Raw genomic sequence first — 6,743 nt, forward strand, 5'->3', positions numbered from 1 at the left:
ATAATATCAAGAATTTGATGATAGAACTTATAATTTTTCAGCAAATCACTGTTGAAACACTATTGGGAATTGAGATCTGCAATTGGATCTCAATGCCAAATAGCGTTTTCAACAGTGAATCACTCCAAAACTGTAAGTTTTATCATCAAGTTCTTGGTATAATTTTAGAGATGAGATTCTTCTCTTTAAAATGTATTTTAAAGCCTACGGCCACACCACCCTGAACTCGGAAGCTAAGCAGGGTCGGGCCTGGTTAGTACTTGGATGGGAGACCGCCTGGGAATACCAGGTGCTGTAGGCTTAAAAAAAAAAAAAAAAAAAAAAAATGTATTTTAAAGAATCAAGATATGTTGAAGCAATCCAGAGATATCAGCTACATCCTCCGCTACTGATGTGCCACCTTGGGAGGACGTAGAGCCACGTGCTTGGCAGTGTAAGGGTTAAAGGTGTTTTCCAGTTCAGTGTGTGAGCAATGCCTGGAGCAGATCATATAATATGCAAATGCAGGTACAGAATGGACTGAGGGTTAGCTGAGTGTTTACATAGAGAGATAACAGACCTGGCTTTATCAGAAGCTGAGATAAGCTGCTGCAGGAACAGTGTAATATAGTATCCTACTAATATTATAAATGGTAAAGTTTGGATGTTTGGATGTTTATTCCTCAATCACGCAAAAAAACGCTGAATGGATTTGAATGAAATTTGGCACATTGATAGATTGTAACCTCGATTAAAACATTGGCTATCTTTATCCAGGTAAATGACATGGCTTCACAACTGTTATGAATTTATGGTCACTTACTATATTACACTGCTCCTGTAGCAGCTTATCTCAGGTCCCAAAGCTTTTATCTCTCTGTGTAAACACATGCTAACCCTCTGTGGATTGTGTACATATATTTGCAATTTGCATATTATTTGATCTGCTCCAGGCCGTGCAGACAAACTGACAAGGGCAAACACCTTTCATCCAAATTAGCAGTTTGTCAACTTTAAACAAGCCTGGAAAAAGAGAATCTAATTTGGCGCAAGCAACGAGAGCTATGAAGGTAGCTAGGAATCAAAGCGTTCTCCTCAAGCGGAGCTGAGGGAGATCATCGATGTCAACAACACATGCATTATATGGCATTGCAGCGAGCTGCTGAGATGTCACAACAATTACGGGCACTGCACAAGTAATGAGTTCAGTGACAGACGAGCTTCATATTTGCCGGAACGCCGGAGCATGCGGATCATCAACACAAACAACGCCCTCATTATATGGCTTCACATTAAGCTGCTGAGATGTCAGCACAATCACAGGCACAGCGCGAGGAACACATTCAGCAACAGGCCAGCTTGAAAGCTGTCGAAACGCCGGAGTAGGTGGATGTTAGGATTGGGTCCCGCAATATTCTCGCTCAGTGCACAGCGCTACCGGCGGATCAATCTAACTCTCGCCCCCGGCCTCGGATAGTATGGTGTCTGGAGTGTAAGTCCAGCTTTCGGCCTACTGAGCATGCTCAGACCTATTGGAGCCACTCGCAAGCTAAGTGCCATTTCGTCCCTACTGAGCATGAGCGGTGAGGTCATAGCTACCGCTCCTTTAAATAGTGTGAGCCGATGCCCGCCCGGCGCTCACACTTTGACTGAAGTTTGTTAAATGACAGTAGTTCAGGGCTAGGCTCCAATATCCAGGCAGGTGTTCAGACTAGGCCTCTGTGTGGGGTTTCTCTAGCCTCTATCTGCTCTGTAGTTAGTACCCAGTAAATCCTGAACTGCCAGCTCTACACCAGGGTTAGGAGCAGTAGACTCTGTTCCAGCCCATAGAGTTGCAGCAGGTTTGGGCTCTCAGATAGCCTCTTTACTGTCCAAACTTCCTTCACTCTCCTGGCTGCTGCAGGAACATGTTTAGTTGCTGACCTGAGGTGAGTTAACCCTTGGCAGCCTAGCTGTTTCAGCTGTACTGTGCACCTGTCCAGTGAGGTTTACTGGCAGGGCTTTCTTGCAGCTTTTTCACATTAAGTATCGCATCACATATCTGCCAGTGCAGTTTAACTGGTAGAGGACTATTCAGACATACAGCCGCCCACCATTGGGCCTGTGGACCTCGCTGCAGTGTCTTGCAGACTAGAGGTTCTGTTGTTTAAAATAATATATATATACACACAGAACCGTAACAGTGGATCATCAACACTAACAATATGCTCATTATATTATATCCCAGCGAGCTGCTGAGATGCCGGAACAATCACAGGCATTTTGTGAGGAACACATTCAGCAGCAGAATAACTTAAGAACTGTTGGAGCAGGCAAACCATCGACAGCAGCAATTTGCTGTATGTAGGAGGAACATCAATTCCAACAAATCGCAGACGAAGTCGCGGGCAGAGGCTAGTGTGAACATAAATTCATAACAGTCGTGAAGCCATACAATCTACCGGGATAAAAAGTAGCCTATGTGTTACTCCAGGTTACAAACTATCTATGTGCCAAAATTTCATCCAAATCCGTTTTTGCGTGATTGACTAAAAAACATTCAAACACACAAACTTTCACACTTATAATATTAGTAGGATTTTAGCCAATTTATTACCTATTTATTATATTTTTACCTGTTTGTATTTTTTTTTTTTTTTTAATAAATTTTTTATTTATGAAAACAGGATAACATAGAAGGAACAGTGAAAGTTATCAACATAAACAAGCAAACAACAACACAAGGAGGACCCAATTGCAATAAGGGCCACCAGACAAATTCAGAGGCCGGACCTCACCACAACCAACAATTCGGGGGAGGAGGGGTCAACAAAATGTCAAGAAGGAAAGTGAAGGGGGACGGAAGAGAGACAAAGGGAAGCGAGGGAGAGGTGGCTAGGAAAGAGGCAGAGTGGTAGATCAGAGAGGGAAGAGGGGGAGAAAAAAAGGGGAGCAGTCAGGAGGAAGGGGGGAGTGGGGGGGAGGGAGCCCCGGGGCACGCCTTCCGCACAAACCTCACACCTAGCCCATTATGTCTCTGTATTGACCGGACCCCTGGAAAAGGATCCAGGGGGTCCAAGCCTTCAGAAAAACATCATGGGCGTCTTGAAGAGACGCCGTGAGGTCCTCCATAGATTGGAGGTCCTCCACTTTACGAAGCCAATGGCGAAGAGACGGGGGGCTAGGGGAATCTAAGGCCGGGATGCAAGCCCTAGCTGTATTAATCAAATGCTGAACTGCAGATTTTTGGTAGGCCTTGCGGGGGGACCCAGAAAGATGAAGGAGGAAGCAGGCCGGGGTATTAGGCAGAGCAGTCTGAAAAATCTGGGACGTTAGACGATGGACCCCATCCCAGAACTTTCTCAAAGCTGTGCAGCTCCAAAAAACATGAAGAAGTGTCCCCTCCTCCAAACCACACCTCCAACACAGGGGGGAGGCGGACGGGAAAAACTTGTGCAAAAGGGAAGGAACATGATACCACCTGGTAAGAATCTTGAAGCCCGCCTCTTACCTGTTTGTATTTTATCAATGGCTAAAGTAAAAATAGTATAATGAATATGATACAGGCAATGTATGTAAAGCAGGCATTCTAGAGATTTCCTAGGCACTCTATAGAATGCCCGGCATTTGTAGGCAATATATGAAATGAGAGAATCGTTCCGTACTTTGCCTAGGCATTGTATAGAGTACCTAGATATTCTATAGAAGCCAAATGCTATTTAGGCAAAGGTAAGAAAAAGCCCAAATAAGCTTCATGCAGTTATGTGAAGGAATAATTGGGAGTCACCATTAACCCCTTCACTACCTCCATTTCTCATAAAGTTTATGGTGGGGATCTGAAAGTTGCCCTTTCAGTGCAGTCAGCAGATACATCCCCCGCAGTCTTCCTACCCCGATCTGCCCTGTGTCAGGCAGCTCATAAGCCCCGAGGCAATGTCTGACCCCCTAAAGAAGTAACACAACAAGGGTGACACCAATGTGGGGGGTGTCCTGTCAGTTACAGGTATGGGGACCCATAGAGGAGATGACAGTGCCACTGGACTCCACCCCCATAATGACAGATGCACCTGCCCAGCCCCCCTCCCCCTCATAGTCCCGCTCAAACTGAAAAATTCAAACCTGAGTCCTTCTTATGGTAGAGTTGGAAGGGACCTCAAGGGCCATCGGGTCCAACCCCCTGCAAGTGCAGGTTTTCCTAAATCATCCCAGCTATATGTTTATCCAGATTCCGCTTGAAGATTTCCATTGATGGAGCGCCCACCACCTCCCGTGGCAGCCTATTCCACTCTCTCACTACCCTCACTGTCAGAAAGTTTTTCCTAATGTCTAATCTGTATCTCTTTCCCTTTAGTTTCATCCCATTGCTTCTTGTACTTCCTTGTGCTAATGAGAATAGGGGAGATCCCTCTGCACTGTGACTACCTTTCAGATATTTGTAGACTGCTATTAAATCTCCCCTCAGCCTTCTCTTCTGCAAACTAAACAATCCCAGTTCTTTTAGCCGCTCCTCATAGGACATGGTTTGCAGACCTTCCACCATTTTGGTTGCTCTTCTCTGGACTTGCTCCAATATATCGATGTCTTTCTTGAATTGAGGCGCCCAGAACTGTACACAGTATTCCAGGTGTGGTCTGACCAGGGAAGAGGACAGCGGAATAATGACCTCTCTTGATCTAGATTCAATGCTTGTCTTAATACAACCCAGAATTTTATTCGCCTTTTTTGCAGCAGCACCGCACTGTTGGCTCATGTTGAATTTGTGATCTACTATTATGCCCAAGTCCTTTTCCCCTATGCTATCACTTAGTTCTATTCCTCCCATACTATATATGTTTTTTACATTTCTGTTACCCAGATGTAGAACTTTGCATTTGTCCCTGTTAAATCCCATTTTGTTGGTCTCAGCCCATTGTTCCAGTGTGTCTAAGTCCTTTTGAATACACTCTCTCTCCTCTCTAGTGTTGGTTATTCCTCCTATCTTCGTATCATCTGCAAATTTTATGAGTTCCCCAATAATTCCATCGTCCAGATCATTTATAAAGATATTAAAAAGTACTGGGCCCAAAACAGAGCCCTGCGGCACCCCGCTTTTGACTTTCTTCCAGTTGGATGTGTAGCCATTTAGTATTACTCGTTGTGCCCGATCATTAAGCCAGTTGTGAATCCACCTAACTGATTTTTTGTCAAAGCCATACTTAATCATTTTTTCAATAAGAAGGTTATGTGATACTTTATCAAATGCCTTACTGAAGTCAAGATATACTATATCCACGGCATTCCCTTGGTCCAACCATTCAGTGATTTTGTTGTAGAAGGAAATCAGGTTAGTCTGACAAGATTTATTGGTCCTAAAGCCGTGCTGGCTCTGGTTAATTAATGCCTTCCCATCCAAGTACCGAAGTAAATGTTCCTTGACAATTTGCTCAAAGATTTTTCCTGCTATCGAGGTCAGACTTACCGGCCTGTAATTTCCAGGATCGTCCCTTTTCCCCTTTTTGTAGATGGGGACAACATTTTCCCTTTTCCAATCTAAAGGGACCACTCCTGTTTCCCATGACTTACCGAAGATTATAGCAGAGTCCACTGAGGAGGTGCTGGGTGCCTGGAGGCTTCAGGGAATTTAAGAATTTCGGTCAGATTTTTCCTCCCCTCCTGACAGCTGTTATTAGGTGAGGTGGAGGGGTGAGCGTTGCTCCCCCCCACCCTCGAGCTATCAGAACCCCCGGGGGAGGGCTCCAAGCTCAGCACCTCATGTGCACGGTGTTAGCGGTGAGCCCTGGTCCTGACAAGTCTCCTATACCGACACTCCATAGTGATGGTGTTCTCCCTTACCTCTTGGAGAATGACAGCAGCGGGTACCAGAGACAGTGGCATGGCATCCCCGCTCACTGCCTGTCACCTCGCACACAGCAGTCAGCACCACCGTACATGTCCCATCCTGCCACACAGCTATTCCTGCACACCGTCCCTTTCCAGTCATGACTCAAAAATGGCACTGAAGGTGCAGAGCTTCTTCTTATCGGAGATGATGATGATGATGATGATGATGATGATGATGATGTTAGTGCTAGTGCCTTGCCGAGGAGCCAGAAGAAGCGAAAGAAGAAGAATGAAGGTCGCCTATTAATTCATACTTTGACGACTTCTCATTCAGCATTGTATAGGATGCCTAGGCAATGTGTGAAATGACGAATTGTTTCATACATTGCTGGCTAGTTTTAGGCATTCTATAGAATGTCGGATTTCATACATTGCCGGTAACATATATACAAAGTAACTGAACTGCTGACATAGATTGATTCTATTTGTGAGCTATGTAATGACATATAAGGGCAGAGAGAAGCTTTCTATAAACTCTTGTATAATGGAAGGCTTCTTACCTCCTGGCTGTGACTCCATGTTATAGACGAGGTATTTATATAAAGCTTCTGACCACTGACAGCCCATGGGGTAACATTTCCTACATTGACCTCACGTATGGGCTGTGCAGATCCATTTACAATAATCCAGTTTATTATCTTATATGGATGTACGGCTTCCCCCTGGTCACTGAAGTAATATGAAGGACTCATTGGATCCAGTGGACTCTTCATCCTCTGTAGGTGGCGCTGTAACTTCTGTGTGTATTGGGTAAGTCCAGTTATTGGATTTTCTGGATTTTTGTCTTTTATATATAAGAACATTTCATGGAGAGCTTTTGCCAGGACTTCTACAGCCTCGTACAGTCTTGGAGAGACGCCCGATGTGAGGAGATATCTCAGGCTTGGTTCAGTATACATTACACT

The 6,743-nt window shown here is 44.8% G+C and overlaps 1 pseudogene; it reads left to right on the forward strand.

The window, feature by feature from the left end:
- The first annotated feature begins 202 nt into the window (after window positions 1-202).
- LOC142190551 (5S ribosomal RNA) lies at window positions 203-301 on the forward strand (annotated as a pseudogene).
- The last annotated feature ends 6,442 nt before the right edge of the window (window positions 302-6,743 follow it).

Source organism: Leptodactylus fuscus, chromosome 1, assembly GCF_031893055.1.
Source record: "Leptodactylus fuscus isolate aLepFus1 chromosome 1, aLepFus1.hap2, whole genome shotgun sequence".
Taxonomy (NCBI): Eukaryota; Metazoa; Chordata; class Amphibia; order Anura; family Leptodactylidae; genus Leptodactylus; species Leptodactylus fuscus.